The following is a 17,716-nucleotide window of genomic DNA, read 5'->3' as shown; positions in this document are numbered from 1 at the left end:
GCTGCCTGTGGGACAGTTTCTGTCAATCCATTTAGTTCCTTTAAATGAGCCATGTTTTCCTGTTTCTTTGTAGGCTCTGTTATTTTTTGTTGTTGTTGTTGTTGATGCTGTTGTTGAAAATCTGGCATTTGATTATTACAATATGGTTAACTCTGGAAATCAGATTGTCCCCCTCCCCCAAGATTTGCTGTGTTTTTTAAAAAAATTACTATTTAAGGCTGTAGTAGTCCATTTGAGACTCAGAAGACTATTCCTTTTCAAGTTTTGTCACTGAGGTTCCTTAACCTTGTGTTCAGCTATTATAAGAGTATAATCAAGACTGTCTTAAGTGCCAAAAGCTGAAATAAACAAACACTACAACAACCACCCTCCCGCCCCCCAAAAAAGAGCATATTATAGCCGCCTGAGTCTTTGGAGACTGGCTCTGTGCAGGGGTACTCCTTCATCTCTTAGCTAGGCTTATTCTGAATCTAGAGATCAGCCTGGGATGAATCTTAGCATCTTTTCAGGGCTTTTCTGATCATGTGTCTTGCCTGACATGATCACGGCTTTCTATTTTCCTTCATACATGTGGCTGCTTTTGAGAGTCGTAATTTCCTAAGAATCTCACCCAGTTTCTCCTCTGGGCCTTACAGGGCCTATTGTATATGTCCAGCCAGAATCTCTTCAGGCGTCTGTAGGTTTATAGTCACTCTGTAGCTTTTACTAGCAGTGCCCACTGGTTTTACTGCCTGCTTCCCTGATTATACAAGACAGAGACAAGCACCTTGCATTAGGCCTTCAGGTATCCCCCAGAAAGGTTGGAATAGACATACACATTAATTTGCAAATAATGTCTGCTCTGTTCCCTCCCGTTTGAGAGGAAAGCTGGGGAATAGCTGTTGCCTCTTCAAGACCAAAGCAGCTACTATGCCAGGGAGAGGGTAGGGCAAGGGTGTGTAAAAATACCACAAATCTTTCCTACTGGTTTAAAGATGGCTCTTCTTGGTTAGATGTTTGCTCGGTTGCTATAATCTTCGTTTGACTGATTTCAGAGCTTCTACAAGGTCGGTTCAAATAGCTACTGGGTGATTTTTTAATTTTTCTGCTAGTGAACAGGAGCCTGGAACTTCCCAGTCCACCATTTTGCTGAGATGACTATAAGTTAGCCTTGTCATTTTTTTTTTTTTAGTAATTCTTATTCATCTTTGTATCTGATTCCCAACTGTAATACCTAAGAACCCAAGAAGTTTCTGGAAAAGTTACTTATTTTAAGTAGGGGAAAAAGACATAGATAGTTTCAATACAATATGGGAAATGGCATGAGAGAAATCTACACCAATCCAAACATAGACTGAGTTAGTGTCTTTGCTCTTTCAATGTTTCTTTGATAACGGAGCTCTCATTCTCACTGTAAGTCAGTAAACTGGCATTGTGGGCTTATGTTTTCCCAGGATTTAATTTCCTCAGGTAGAACTAGCAAATGTGTTTTCAATCCGGAACTAGGTGGCTTAATCCAGGACAGAGGTAACTACTCGATGTGCTTATAATTCCATCTTCAAAACTCTGTTACATGACAAAGCTATGAACTATCTGGGGCCCTGTTTTTAATACTCTTACTGACTCTTTTTTTGGAGACAGAATCTCACTCTGTAACCAAGGCTGGAGTGCAGTGGCGTGATCTCGGCTCACTGCAACTTCTGCCTCCCATGTTCAAGCGATTCTCCTGCCTCAGCCTCCCGAGTAGCTGGGACTGTAGGCGCCTGCCACCACGCCCGGCTAATTTTTTGTATTTTAGTAGAGATGGGGTTTCACCATGTTGCCCAGGCTGGTCTCGCACTCCTGAGCTCAAGCAATCTGCCCACCTCGGCCTCCCAAAGTGTTAGGCTTACAGGCGTAAGCCATCACGCCTGGCCCCTTAGTGACTTTTAATATGATTTTGCACACTCCAATTTTTCTCAAATGTAAAATATTATTTAAAAACTTACACTTCTTTCACCAATAACTGAAGATAAGTAAGTTAAACATTTTAGAAGAGGGACCATTTATTATCATTATTCTACTTGCTATCTAGGGACCAATGACTTTCCAGAGGTCCAGAGAATAGCAACTTTCAAATTTAAAGGCTTTAAATTTGAGACAGTAATTAAAGTTAAAGACGGTCATAAGGGTGTGGACTTAATCCAATATGACTAGTGTCCTTATAAGAACTTGAAGAGAGGCTGGGCACAGTAGCTCACGCCTGTAATCCCAGCACTTTCAGAGGCTGAGGCGGGCAGATAACAAGGTCAGGAGATTGAGATCATACTGGCTAACATTGTGAAACCCCATCTCTACTAAAAATACAAAAAATTAGCCAGGCATGGTGGTGGGCGCCTATAGTCCCATCTACTTGGGAGGCTGAGGCAGGAGAATGGCGTGAACCTGGGAGGCGGAGCTTGCAGTGAGCCGAGATCACGCCACTGCACTCCAACCTGGGCAACAGAGCAAGACTCTGTCAAAAAAAAGAACCTGAAGAGATACGAGGGATGTGCCTGCACAGGGGAAAGATGATAGGAGGACACAGCAAGAAGGCAGTCACCTACTGGCCAAGGAGAGGTCTCAGGAGAAACCAACCCTGCCAGCACCTTGATTTTGGACTTCCCAGCCTGCAGTACTATGAGAAAATACATTTTTGCTGTTCAAGCCACCTCTTTATGGTATTTTGTTATGCAACTCCTAGTAAACTAATACAGAGGGGAATGGAAATGAATATAGAGCAAGAGAAAGATATAAAAAATGTAAAAATAGTATTTTCTAATATATTAGTCCATTTTCACACTACAAAGAACTACCAGAGACTGGGTGATTTATAAAGAAAAAAGGTTTAATCGACTCACAGTTCCACATGGCTGAGGAGGCCTCAGGAAACTTACAATCATGGTGGAAGGCACAGGGGAAGCAGGCACCTTCTTCACAAAGCAGCAGGGGAAAGGAGGAGAGAGAGCACACATGCACACGAGTGAGCGAATAAGGGGGGAACTGCCACACACTTTTAAACCATCAGATCTCATGAGAACTCACAATCATGAGAACAGCATGGGGGGAAGCCAACTCCATCATCCAATCACGTCCACCAGGGCCCCTTCCTTGACACATGGAGATTACAATTTGAGATGAGATTTGGGTGGGACACACCGCCAAACCATATCATCTGACTTTATACCAAATACAGAAATTCTAAATTTTTGAGTACCAAAATACGCTTGAATTCACAGCTGACAAAGGCTGTTAAGTATTTTGTTCAATGACATTTAATCCCAGCTCAGAGAGAGGTGAGTTCTGATGATACAGACTCTGGGGTCCACTCCCAGGAGGGCTGCCTCTGCAGGTGAGCAGAAATAACAAAGGATTTCTAAAACCACATGGAATGGCATCCCCAGCTATATTAAGGAGAAGACTGGACCTCAGGCTGTTGTGTTCTCAAGTGATAATAACAATATATCAGCTCAGTTTCAGGCCAAGGCTAAAAAGCCCAAGAGGAAAACCTTTTCTTTTTTCTTTCTTTTCCTTTTTTTTTTTAAACTGTAAGCAACACCCCAAAGACTGATTTCACTTTTATAAACAAAAAAACCACTGTTTGACTCACAGTGGAGGTCAATATGTGCTTTCTTAGAGGCACTTGGTTCCCAACAAGAAAGGCATGTCTGTTTGGACATCCAGTGCAGAGAGGAGTAAGAAGAGTCCAGAGAGTGCACAGGTGATGATGGAGAGGCCCCCTGAATACTGACCAGCCTCACTTACTCTCTTCTGTTTCCTCTCTTCTATGCCTTTCTTAATGTGATTCTAGGAGCAGCAGTTGTCACTCCATTCTCTGTTGTGCCTACTTGTTAGAAATATATTAAACTAATTCTATATTTATTTTCAAAGGCATCAAGTTTTATTTTGTTTTGAAATGGAGTCTCACTCTGTCGCTCAGACTGCAATGCAGTGGCATAATCTCAGCTCATTGCAACCTCCACCTCCGGGGCTCAAGTGATCCTCCTGCCTGAGCCTCCAGAGTAGCTGGGACTACAGACGTGTGCCACCACGTCCAGTTAATTTTTTGTATTTTTAATAGAAACGGGGTTTCACCATGTTGGCCAGGCTGGTCTCAAACTCCTTACCTCATATGATCCACCTGCCTTGGCCTCCCAAAGTGCTGGGATTACAGGTGTAAGCCACCACGCCCGGCCAAAAGGCATCAAGTTTTAAAATAACTCACTATAATGGCATTAGTTCTTATTCTTGAAACCAGGGCCATCAGACATCACAGTTCCAGAAGTAGGGAAGGAAGTGAAAATGATTCAGATTAATTCCTTAGGGTCACTCTTCAAGACAGTCAGAGCAAGTGGTATCATTTCCAATTTACAACCGATGATGTGGCCAAGTGGCTTGCCTATAGTCCACAGCCAAGTGATGGAGCCAGCACTTCAAGCTGTATTCTTAAACTCCATGTCTAGCACTCTTTCTATTACATTCTGATGCCTAAAATTCTTCTTCTTCCTATGACTTCATCCAAGAGATTAACTACACGCTTTGGTGTTTTGTTTTTATTGTGTGCATGCTTGACCAGAAATGTGGCAAGAGGTAATAAAGTTTGATAATTCCTTCTCTATAATCTAGCCACTTATTTCTCAAATGCTAAGTGACACTAAGATGGTCCAAAGGCAAAGCTATCCTACAATGCATCAGTGCCAGTTTATCTGTCACAATGACAGAGAAGGAGAAGTTATTATTATCCTTAAGGCCAGAACTAGGTATTAAACAGCTAATAATCAGTGGGATTTAGAGTGAAGACAAAATTAGGATTCAGAGTTTAGACGGAAGACAGTTTTACTTCCAGATTCATGCCCCTTGCCATGCACAGTGGTATCTAGCAGTTTTCTATAAAGGAAGACCTGACCAAGAAACTGACTTTGCTATCCTAGCTCTGTCATAGACTTCCTGAATCATCTCCAACTCACAGTCCTCAGCAAAATCCCTCCCATATCTGTGTGCTCATGTTTGAACCACACTAATAAAGAGGCTCGGGCAACATGCACTTCTGTATAAAAAGTAACCCAGTTCTGAAGCCCGCTTTAAAGCATGTAGAAATGTGGGTTGCCCTAAGATAAACAGCACAGGCACTTACCAGTCAGGAGGTTTTCCTCAGCTCTCAGCAACAGATGACAAAGTCATGCATATAAACAAATCTGCAAGGCACTGCAGCATGGGCAAGACAGAGAATGACAGAGATGGCAGGGATGGAGCGCACTGTGGCCATCCATCTGCATATGAGTCACCACCTCTGAACAACAGCCTTTTCCTCATTTGTTTAGAGAGCGTCAGCAAAGCAAATGCAGGGTAGAGAGCCAGAGGACCTTGGGATCAATTTCTAAGTTTCACTGTCATCTGGTTAAGTAATTTCTAGGCTCATGTATTACTAGCATTCTACCTTTATGGACAGTTGTCCACAAGGAAAATCTATGCTTTTCCTGGGAAGACAAGGGTGGGACAGGGAAGGGATGTCGCAGGAAAACCTACCAGCTACACAGAACACGAATTTTCACATATGAGGAGCCAGCCAATCAGCAGTGTGCAGAGAGAGGACAGAGAAAAGTGAGACGTTTAGTTTCACAAAGAGCATGATTTTGACATAGAGCAAGTGTGAAGGTACGCTGCTTCCTGTAGATCAGTTGACTATTCTGCTGAAGAGGAAAATGAACCCATTGGGGTGCTTTTTCTGAAGAGGCCTGTCAACCAGCTTGTAGGACTGATGTCTAATGTAGAGAAAGAACAAAGCAGACACTGTGCTTTCTCCTACCAACATTTTGATAATTAGCAAAGCAAGAAGGAGCTACAGGATGAGCACACAGTGCTGCTGGGACTTGAACGAGCTGTACATTCTCCTGAGTATTGTCGGGGCTCGCATTCTGTGCTGTGTCTCACAGCACGTTCTCAACACCGATTCAGCTTCCCAGCGTCCATCGATGGAAAGATGACTACACTCATGTCCCAGACAGGGGATCGGATGCTAGCGAGGTCAATGGCTACAAGTACAAAGTAAAAACCAGCAGCTGGGAGTTTTGCCTCTTAGTCCCTACTTCTTGCTTTATTTTATAATCTTATAAGAAGAAATACAATATTAAAATCTATCCAGAACTAAAAAAGAAAGCAACAAATAAAGTGGGAAGAGGATCTGTACGAAAAGGAAAACATGAATCAGACCCTGAAGCCTAAAACGAGATCCCATTGTTTGAGTAAAACCCTATCTTGGATGAGTCTGCAAGGGAAGCGACCTAAAAAAAGCCTCTGACATGATGTGCAGCTGGCACTGTCATCTTCAACACAGCCATCTCTTCCTTCCAGGGAAGATGTGGAACTAAGTTGAGAGAGAGAAGAGGGGGCGGGAGCCGCTTTCGGCTGCGCGTGCAGCGGTGGTGGCGGCGGCACGATCGGCCGGGCTGTAACCGTTGTCCGTCTGGGAGCGGCTGGAGCGGCAGCGGCGGCGGCCGTGCACCTCGGGAGGCGACACCACAGGGCAGCGGCGGCTGCAGGAGCAGCAGCAAGACAGACTCGTGGAGACGCGCCGCCGCCACCGGGCGGGTGTCGCGCGCTGAGGCTGGGGGGTGTCGTCGCCGCTGCCGCAGAGGTAACTGAGGAGAGAGGCGCCTCCTCGCTCCCGCCACCGCCGGACTTCAATGCCCGGTCCCCAGCTCGCCAGCGTTTTTCTTTGTAATATACGTTGCACATTTACGGCGATTCTGAGTGTGAGGGCAGACTTCTGCCGGGCTCAGCACAGCGTTTTCGCTGACAAGCCTAAAGGTTCTATGTGCCATAATTAACACTGCCTTGAACACTCCTGGACACACCGACCGGCCTCAGAAATAGCTGGCTTTTTTTTTAATTGCAAGCATATTTCTTTTAATGACTCCAGTAAAATTAGGCATCAAGGAAACAAGTGGAAAGCGACCTACACTTTTAACTTGCCTCACTAGTGCCTAGATGTAGTAAAGGCTGCTTATGTAGTTGGATTTTTTTGGAGTCCGAAGGTATCCATCTGCAGAAATTGAGGCCCAAGTTGAATTTGGATTCAAGTGGATTCTAAATACTTTGCTTATCTTGAAGACAGAAGCTTCATAAGGAATAAACAAGTTGAATAGAGAAAACACTGATTGATAATAGGCATTTTAGTGGTCTCTTTAATGTTTTCTGCTGTGAAACATTTCAAGATTTATTGATTTTTTTTCACCTTTCCCATCACACTCACACGCACACTCACATTTTTCATTTGCCATAATGAACCGTCCAGCCCCTGTCGAGATCTCCTGTGAGAACATGTGTTTTCTTGTAACTCACAACCCTACCAATGCTACTCTCAACAAGTTCCCAGAGGAACTTAAGAAGTATGGAGTGACGACTTTGGTTCGAGTTTGTGATGCTACATATGATAAAGCTCCAGTTGAAAAAGGAGGAATCCACCTTCTAGATTGGCATTTGATGATGGAGCTCCACCCCCTAATCAGATAGTAGATGATTGGTTAAACCTGTTATAAACCAAATTCTGTGAAGAGCCAGGTGGCTGTGTTGCAGTGCCTTGTGTTGCGGGATTGGGAAGGGCACCTGTGCTGGTTGCACTTGCTTTGATTGAATGTGGAATGAAGTACGAAGATGCAGTTCAGTTTATAAGACAAAAAAGGAGGGGGGCCTTCAATTCCAAACAGCTGCTTTACTTGGAGAAATACCAACCTAAGATGTAATTACGCTTCAGAGATACCAACGGGCACTGCTGTGTTCAGTAGAAAGAAATGTAAATGACGGCTCACTTGATTGTGGCATTTAGAGGGAACTCTTGGTACCTGGAATGTGAATCTGGAATCTTACCTGTGTCATCAAAGTAGTGATGGATTCACTACTCCTCAACCACTCTCCTCATGATTGGAACAAAAGCAAACAAAAAAGAAATCTCTCTATAAAATGAATAAAATGTTTAAGAAAAGAGAAAGAGAAAAGGAATTAATTCAGTGAAGGATGATTTTGCTCCTAGTTTGGGAGTTTGAATTTCTGCCAGGATTGAATTATTTTGAAATCTCTTGTCTTTTTAAACTTTTTCAAAATAGGTCTCTAAGGAAAACCAGCAGAACATTAGCCTGTGCAGAACCATCTGTTTGGGGAGCACACTCTTCATTATGCTTGGCACATAGATCTCCCTGTGGTGGGATTTTTTCCCTTTTTTGGGGCGGGAGGGGTGGTGGTGTATTTTTCCCCTCTTTTTTCCTTCCTCTCCTACATGTCCCTTTTTCCCCTGATGCAAGTTGTAGATGGAATAGAAGCCCTTGTTGCTGTAGATGTACGTGCAGTCTGGCAGCCTTAAGCCCACCTGGGCACTTTTAAATAAATAAATAAATAAATAAAAGCAGTGACATATAGAGATATTATATGATCCAGGTGGTTTGTAGTCTTTCCTGATGAAAGGGTGTTCATGTTAGCTTCTTTTCCTCAAAACCCTAATACTAGACAAAGTAGCCAAGAGCCTTTTGTTTTGTTTTTATTTTGATAAATTAGTGGGGAAGTGGCATTTTAAGAGGAGTCTCTTCTCAAAGAAGTTAGCTGAGAGTTGAATTCTTCTCTTCCCTAACCAGTGAAGCTAAGTGGATATCCCAGAAACTTGTCTTCTAAAAGGGAGGACTCCAGGCCATCAACAAAGATGTCCAGGCAGTGGGCGTACTTTCTACACCCTGTACAATTGTGGGCTGTAGCGTTACTCTGATTTTCTGTCTAGTATCAGAGAATGCTGGTAGCTTAAAATTTTTATTTTAGGACTTGTACTGTGAATGTTCAGGAACGGTCAAAGAAATAGCAGCAAATTCACATATTTTCGACTTGAGAAATGCTTGTGGTGTTTTCCAAACTGCCCCCTCCCTATATGTAAAGTTCAGTTTAACCATTGATTGCCTTGTTATTACTAGGTTCTTTTGAGATTAAAAAATATCCCTGGTTTAAAACCAGCGATGATGCCTAGTGAGTATGTGTCCACAGGCCATAACAGGGTAGAAGAGCGACGTTGGGCAACGCAGTTGAGTAGCGCAGGGACTGTGTTGCTGGTGAAGCGGTGTAGCAACATTTCTGCAGATTCTTGGCTGGGTTTAGTGGACTGATCTAGAAGAGCTGTTTTTCTGATCCTTTGTGGAAGGCAGTTACGATCAGGCTGCATGGACAAAGCAGGTAGAGGGGCACCATCAGGGGCTCTTGCACTATTTTTACCTCTAAATATTACATTCTCAGTAGTGCCCTGCTTCTAAGGCTCTGAATACAGGCTTAAGGTCATCTTATCCTGCTGGAATTTGCTATGCAGAGCCATAAGCCTCCCATTTTGTTAGCGTCAGCTAGGCCAGTAGGAACAGACCGGGACCTTGTCTCACACTGATGATACCTCAAATGTTGGCCGGCTATGTGAACTGCCTATTTCCTATTGCTGGAGTTTTGATTTTTAACTAAATGCAAATCTGTAGATTCTCTCTTCTCCCATCCCAGAAAACAAAATAATGCTTTCTGAAATTGTTTCTGGGGCTTAAAAGTAAAAAATAATGGTATATCCAAAATTCTTCATTTCAAAACACAACAACAGATTCCATTAATATAGACTCAAGATCAAAACAGCACACGTGCTAAGCTAAGATAGACAGTGTTGACTCCAAGGGTTTTGATCAATACCATGACAAACCTTTTCCCTCTGACACACTCTGAATTTTGTTTGGGGGGAGGGTGTGTGTGTGTGTGTGTGTGTGTGTGTGTGCGCACATGCATGCAGTGTCCATCGGTATCAGTGCCTGCCCAAGTTAGGAAAATTACATTCCTGGTTCTATATTGAGGAGAAGGATGTATAAAGCAACATGAAACATTAGCCCTCATTTTGTTTTAAATTAAAGACTAATGTTAATTGTTCTCAAAACTGGATTTTTTTCCTTAAAATTAAAGCAATCTTTTTCTTTTGGATTTAATGAAGTATTGCTAGCTGAAGCCAGTTTGACATAGAGAGATGTCAGATTGATTTGAAAGGTGTGCAGCCTGATTTAAAACCAAACCCTGAACCCTTTTAAAGAACAACAAAACATGTTTTACATGCTCAAAAAAAAAAAAAAAAAAAAAAAGGAGGGAGCTGGCAGATGGGAATGATAAGGCAGGAGAGGAAATGAGGAAATACTGACTCGCTTCTGTTCACAATGGCCTTCCTAGCTCACACGGCTCCTCAGATTCTTCTCTGGAACTACTGTGTTCTGTTTCCCCTTCCCTTTCCTAATTTGGAACAATTTTAGCAGCTGTGGACAACAACTGCAGTTTCTTATTTCAGTTTTGAGAGACCTTCCGGAAACTCTGCCAGAGTCTGCGGATCTGATGCCAGACAAGTTATATGACAATCACTTCACTTGTTTAAAATACCATTTCCCAACCCACCTCCTCATGCCCTGGAGCACAGTCCCCCAATTCTAACTCAACAGGCTGGGAAAGGTCTGGATCTGCACTGTCCCCAGCCTCTGGAGTGACGCTATGCACAGCCCCATTTGGGATGCCCTACTGAGGCACTCCTTCTGCGGGGGCCAGACCCAACATCTGGGGTTGGTGCACAGAAACACAGCTCTATTGTTGAGCATGAGGATGACGCCTGCTTTCCTGTACTATTCTGAAGAGTTACTGGCTATAAAATGCTTCTACAGCTTCAGGCAAAAAGAACTAACAACATAAAATCTTATTAAAACGATACATTTAAGCCATAACAGATGTTGAGGTAATGTTAGTCTCAGCCCACAAATTTCCTGATTCCATAGAGGCTGGCTCATTTTGATGGATTTTTCTAAGAGTTTTCACATAATGGTGTGAGCATCCTGAAGCAGAGTGAGGGTCCATGAAAAACTCAACTCCCAGATTCGTCAAGGTCTGAATGTGCAAACTCCCTGTCCTCTTTCCTTGTGGTAGCAAAACTCATCGGAATAGCAGAGCAGACTTGCTGACTCATGAACAGAATGCTGGGGCACTGGGAGACGGGAGGCTTCCAACATTAACAATGGTTACTAACATTTAACTGCAGAGATGCTGAGAGAAAAATCAATGGTTGTCTTAGCTTTCCACGAAAAATTAAATTAATTTGGGTTTATACTCATTACAGTAAGCCAAGGAAAAGAAGTTCTTTTAGAAAATGTTTCCACTCTGAATCTGATGTGTTGCTCACTAAGAACTAGTTTATGCATGTCTGGCTCTCTAAGGAGTTATATTTAGCTTGCTGGCATTCTGTCCAGTTTGTCTCTTGCTCAAAAGACATTTTTCCTTGACCAGGACTCACGTCAGCATGCATTACTGCGAGGCTGCACTAGCCGCTGAGGCTCAAGCCTAAACATACAACGGCAGCGCAGGCTTTCTAGTGGAGGAAGGCTACATGTTTACCCTTCACAGCAGACCGCTGCTGTACAGCTGCTTCGCAGAGTCTACCCTAGAGAAGAATATATCCCATAAAATAGCATCTTTGCAACAATGTCTTCGTTCCTTAACCAATTTTTTAAGGAATTTAAGAGAAAGTGGGGGGTGGGAGGTGGGGGCGGATAAAGGACACATATCAGCATTTTACAGACCCACTCAGCCATACACACAGCAAAGAATATATAGTAAATCGATCAAATATGGGTTCTGACAAGAGCACAGCCAGCTGAAGTCCTGGTTATATTTTGTGACCTGGCTTAACTAAATGTATACAAAACAGACCATTGAAAATGAAAGTATAAAAAGACCCAACCAAGTATCATGGAATGCCAAATAAACCTAGCTGTGATGGTTAATTTTATGTGTCAACTTGGAGGGTTTTTTAGATGAGATTAACATTTAAATTTGTGAACTTTCAGTAAAGCAGACTGCCCTCCATAATGAGGGCGGGCCTCACCTGATCATTTAAATAAAACACAAAGACTGGCCTCCTCTCCAAGAGGAAACTCCTCCAGCAGACTGCCCTGCAGACTTCACTGGCATCGTCGACTCTCCTGGGTCTCCAGCCTGCTAGCCCATACTGCAGATTCTGAACTCACCAGCTTTCTTAATCGTGTGAGTCAATTCCTTATAATACATCTCTATCTCTCTATCTCCTAATAGTTCTTTTTCTCTGGAGAACCCTAAACACTAATACTCTGGCAATGACACTTCTTAAAAGAAAAATCTTAAGTCATTTCACTGTATAGACATTATATGAAAAGCTCTTCCAGTGGCGATCCTAAAAGCTGAGTCAGAGCAGTACCATGTAACACCCCAGGGTTAAGCCAGCAGGAAGACCTCAAAGCAGGTGCTATTTCTTTGAGTGTACAATCTTTTCTTTCTATTTGATTCTATCATTTCCAAACCCAAACCACCAAAGATTTCTTGCCAGTCGTGTTGACTCATGCCTGTGATCCCAGCACTTTGGGAGACCGAGGAGGGCAGATCACTTGAGATCAGGAGTTTGAGGCCAGCCTGTCCAACATGGCAGAACCCTCTACTAAAAAAAAAAATACAAAAATTAGCCGATGTGCTTGCTTGAACCCAGGAGGTAAAGGCTGCAGTGAGTTGCGATCATGCCACTGCATTCCAGCCTGAGCAACAAAAGCAAGACTGTATCAAAAAAAAAAAAAGATTTCTTGAGCACAAATCTGATTAATCCAGTCAGATAACACCAGAGTAAAACTCCACCTAGCAGCCACCTTAAATAGAAGTGTTTGAAGAAACGGCTACCCTGGAAAGACCGTTAACCAACCCCCCTCCCATCTCCAATTGAAAGGCTTTTAAAGCATAAGTGGAAAGTCCAGGATTATCATGGGGAGGAAATTATTGCCATGTTAATCGAAGCTATGAGGAAAGACAAAAGAGAAAGGGAATGGCTGGGTCTTATATACACTTTCACCATCAAACCAAGTAAAAACATGGATAAAATATCAAAGAAGCAGTGGTGGCAGGGAGAGAGGAGGAAGAGTAAAGGCAGGGTGAAGGCAGCAGAGCAGACAAGGTTGGGTTCGGTGGGAGACAGGCAGGGGGAAGCCAGAGACAAAGAGAGGACAGAGAGGAGGCAGCGAGAATAGCCTGAAGGACAGCACCACTTCCATTGTAGTGGTGCAATGACTTCCCAGTGTGTTCAGTAACTCAGGGAGTACCTGTGCAAAGGAGATGGAACTGTACAGCACTTGGCTTGACTCACCATGGGATCAGTTCTACACTGAAATAATGGAAATATAAAAATGATGGGTGGAGGGAGGGTCACCATCTTTGCATGAGCCTGGCACTGTTACTTTTTCTAACTGCAGACCAGTCAGACCAATTATAAAATATTCTTGGCTCTAAAGCACAGAGGAACACATAAAATCCTCCTGCCTGCTGCCATGAGACCCATCTTAGAGGTACTGAGGCATGACAAATGTGTACGACTAAACACAGAACATGTGTCAAGGCATATTCTTGTTCAGTAAAATAACTCATTTGGAAATACATTATCCCTAACATTTGCCCTGAGCATAAGACCTTGGCATGAAGCTACTTTCTGTGTGAGCCCAGTCCCATAAACACTATTTGCATGTGATTACAGATTCTGGTATCAGAATTCCAAGAGAGGAATGTGTGCTCTCATATGCTACAAAAAAATAATTCGAAGTTACACCTGCATTCCAACTGCAGACATTCTGTATTAACCCCCATCCAGTATAGCCTCTTTAGGGCTCACAGAACCCTTCGGAGGTACATGGAACTAGCCTTCGCTGTTATCTTGAAGACAGTGCAGGAGTGATCACCCTTCTTCAGAATCTGAATGGATGAGCTACTTCAGGAACCGAACTTGAAAACATAAGGGAATTTCACCTATCAAAGACCACTGCATGGAAGACAGGGACCAGTTATTCGTTTGCTTTGTTTTACTCCACTGTCATATCCCACTGTCATATCAACAAGAGGAAACATATTCAAGCTGCAAAACCTGGGCTTTAGGTTTAACATGTTAAAGGAAAAATAAATATGCTATAAAATATTCCAATGGTAACTGGGATGCTGAAGGAAAGTGGAAGGGGTGGTGGTCTTTACAAAACAGTTAAATTCTGAGATAGATGTTCACATCAGTTTTACTGCAGTCTCTCCTGAGGTAGAACAGACTGCAAACTACCAAGTATTTCTCTCTAATAAGGGAAGACATCAAGACAGCTTTTCTTCTTCCCCTCCAATTTGGATTGTTTTTCTTCTTTTTTTGAGATGGAGTTTTTTGCTCTTGTCGCCCAGGCTGGAGTGCAATGGCGCGATCTCAGCTCAGTGCAACCTCCGCCTCCCGGGTTTCAAGCAATTCTCCTGCCTCAGCCTCCTGAGTAGCTGGGATTACAGGTGCCCACCACCATGCCCGGTTATTTTATTTTATTTTTTTGCAGTTTTAGTAGAGACAGGGTTTCACCATCTCAGCCAGGCTGGTCTCAAACTCCTGACCTCAGATGATCCACCCACCTCAGCCTCCCAAAGTGCTGGGAATACAGGCATGAGCCACTGTGCCTGGCCGTGGATTTTTTTTTAAGTTTCTTTTTCATGCCTGGTTGTATTGGCTAGAACCTCCAATATGGTGTTGAGTAGAAATGGTGTGAGCAGATATCCTTGTCTTGGTTAAACAAATAACTATAAATACGTTGTAGGTAATGACAGCCAAGTTTCTCACTGTCAAAGAATGAATATGCAAGGAGAAAATGCTAGAATTAACCCTGTAGTGCTGAATTTGAGTCAGAGATACCACTATAAACTAACGTTTATTTTAACATAGAAACAAATAGAGAAATAGTATAGATATGTGTGTATACATGGATATAAATACATGTATCTCCTAGCCCCGTTCAACGAGAGCCTAGAAGCAGTGACACCTGATAACCAAAAGCATTTCTAGTACCCAGGTCTAGTTTCCCATATACCATTCTCTAGTAAAAGGAATCAGGGCTCCCTGAAAAATGGCTGATTCTAGGACAGGGAAAATACATAAGCCTGGAGCACCCTGTAGTATCAGAAAGCAAGAAAGTGCTAAAAAACAAATGACAAAAAATCCCAGCCACCTGAAAGAGCTTCCAGTAGCCAAAGCTGGAAGATTTTAAGAAAAAAAAGTTATGATACTATTGGATTATAATACAAAGAATACATACAATACCCATAAATCCACACTAATATGCATAAATGATGAATAAGCAAATAAATGAGAGACAGAGGCCAAATTTTCTTTACAGGAGAATTACAATGAACAAATGTAGAAAGAATAAGGGAAATAGGAAATAATCATTAGAACACCATAGTAGTAACTGCTATAGGGAACATCCACTAATGACTGCCAATATTCATGAAAAAACTTTATCAGAATACTTGAATAGCCTCATAACATCTGATCCACCAAAATATTTATTAATTATTGTGGTAATTATAGCATACATCCACAAATTATCTGATTCTCCTCCCTCCAGGAAGTGAAGCTTAATTCCCATCTCCTTGAGTGTGGGCTGAACTCCTAAAAAATAGAAAGGGAAAAAGAAACATACTAACTTTACAGTGGAGAAACCTTGTAGACACCACCTAAACCTAGTGATCAGGGTAGCAATACCAGCAACATGTCATGATGATATTATATACCCTTTGATATGATGAGAAGGGCACTGCACTTTTATGGTATCTATCCCCTCCTCCAATTTTTTATTTATTTATTTATTTTGAGACACGGTCTCATTCTGTCACCCAGGCTTGAGTGTAGTGGTGCAATCATGGCTTACTGCAGCCTCAAACTCCTGGACTCAAACCATCTTCCCACCTTGGCCTTCTGAGTAGCTGGGACTACAGGTGTGTGCCACTATGCCTTGCTAATTTTTTTTTTTAAGGGACAGGATCTCACATGTTACCCAGGCTGGTCTCAAACTCCTGGGCTCAAGTAATCTTCCCACCTCATTCTCCAAAAGTGCTGGGATAACAGGCATTAGCCGCACAGCACCTGACCCCCTCCCCCAATCTATAAACCAAGTCTCATCATGAGAAAACATCAGATAAACTCAAATTGAAGACTTTCTGCAAAACACCTAACCACTACTCTTTAAATATATCAAGGTCATAAGTTATAGCTAATAAACCAACAAAAAAGACAAAACAGAGTTACCCAATAGAAAAGAAGGCATAAAAAGAACAAAAGAAGAACAAAGAACAGATGAAACAAAGAAAAACAAATGCAAGAGAAAAGACTTAAACCTAACTATATCAGTAAACACAATGTAAATAGTCTAAACATCCCAATTAAATGGCAGATATTGTTAGATTAGATTTTCTCCTAAAAAAGCAAGGCAACTTTAAATATAAAGATACAAAGCTTCAAAATAAAAGGATGAAAAAAGATATACTAAGTTAACACTAGCCAAAAGAAAAGTGGAGTGGCTATATTAGTATCAAAGTATATTTCAAAGCAAAGAATATTACCAGGGATAAAAAAGGTTAGTTCATAATGATAAAGGAAGTCATTTCATAACAATAAATTTAAAAATTGATAAAGAGGTCAATTCATCAAAAGAACATAAAAATTCTAAACAGGTATATACCTAGTAACAGAGCTTCAAAATATATTATGCAAAAACTGAAAAGAACTGCAAGGAGAAATAAACAAATCCATAGAATTCTTTGTTCGAGATTTCAACACTTCTCTCAATAGCAGAACAAGTGGACAGAAAATCAGTAAGAATGCTGATTTTTAAAAATTCTATTGACTAACTTGATCTACTTCACATTTATAGAACACCTAACCCAAAGACAGCAGAATACATATTTTTGACAAGTGCAAATGGGACATTTACCAAGGTAGACCATATTCCGAGCCATAAAACAAATCACAATACATTTTAAAAGATTCAAGTCATACAAAGTTTGTTTTCTGACCACAGTGAAATTAAAATAGAGATCAGTACAGAAAGGCATCTGAAAAATCCTAATGTTTGGAAACTAACATATTTCTCAATAATCTGTAAGTCAAAGAAGAATCAAAAGGGAAATTAAAAAGTGTTTTAGCATGGTCCTGGTACCAAAACAGAGATAGAGACCAATGGAACACAACAGAGCCCTCAGAAATAATACCACACATCTACAACCATCTGATCTTTGACAAACCTGAGAAAAACAAGAAATGGGGAAAGGATTCCCTATTTAACAAATGGTGCTGGGAAAACTGGCTAGCCATATGTAGAAAGCTGAAACTGGATCCCTTCCTTACACCTTATACAAAAATTAATTCAAGATGGATTAAAGACTTAAATGTTAGACCTAAAACCATAAAAACCCTAGAAGAAAACCATTCAGGACATAGGCATGGGCAAGGACTTCATGTCTAAAACATCAAAAGCAATGGCAACAAAAGCCAAAATTGACAAATGGGATCTAATTAAACTAAAGAGCTTCTGCACAGCAAAAGAAACTACCATCAGAGTGAACAGGCAACCTACCGAATGGGAGAAAATTTTTGCAACCTACTCATCTGACAAAGGGCTAATATCTAGAATCTACAATGAACTCAAACAAATTTACAAGAAAAAAACAACCCCATCAACAAGTGGGCAAAGGATATGAACAGACACTTCTCAAAAGAAGACATTTATGCAGCCAACAGACACATGAAGAAATGCTCATCATCACTGGCCATCAGATAAATGCACATCAAAACCACAATGAGATACCATCTCACACCAGTTAGAATGGT

At 41.8% G+C, this 17,716-nt stretch overlaps 1 protein-coding gene and 1 pseudogene across 1 annotated transcript in view; one reads left to right on the top strand and one right to left on the bottom strand.

Annotated features, from left to right (window-relative positions):
- JAM3 (junctional adhesion molecule 3) overlaps positions 1-17,716 on the bottom strand; it is an 83,847-nt gene that overhangs the window by 19,356 nt on the left and 46,775 nt on the right. The window lies entirely within an intron of this gene.
- LOC129525529 (protein tyrosine phosphatase type IVA 2-like) lies at positions 6,901-7,995 on the top strand (annotated as a pseudogene).

Source organism: Gorilla gorilla, chromosome 9 (genome assembly GCF_029281585.2).
Source record: "Gorilla gorilla gorilla isolate KB3781 chromosome 9, NHGRI_mGorGor1-v2.1_pri, whole genome shotgun sequence".
NCBI lineage: Eukaryota > Metazoa > Chordata > Mammalia > Primates > Hominidae > Gorilla > Gorilla gorilla.
This window is presented reverse-complemented; position numbering and strand designations above follow the sequence as displayed.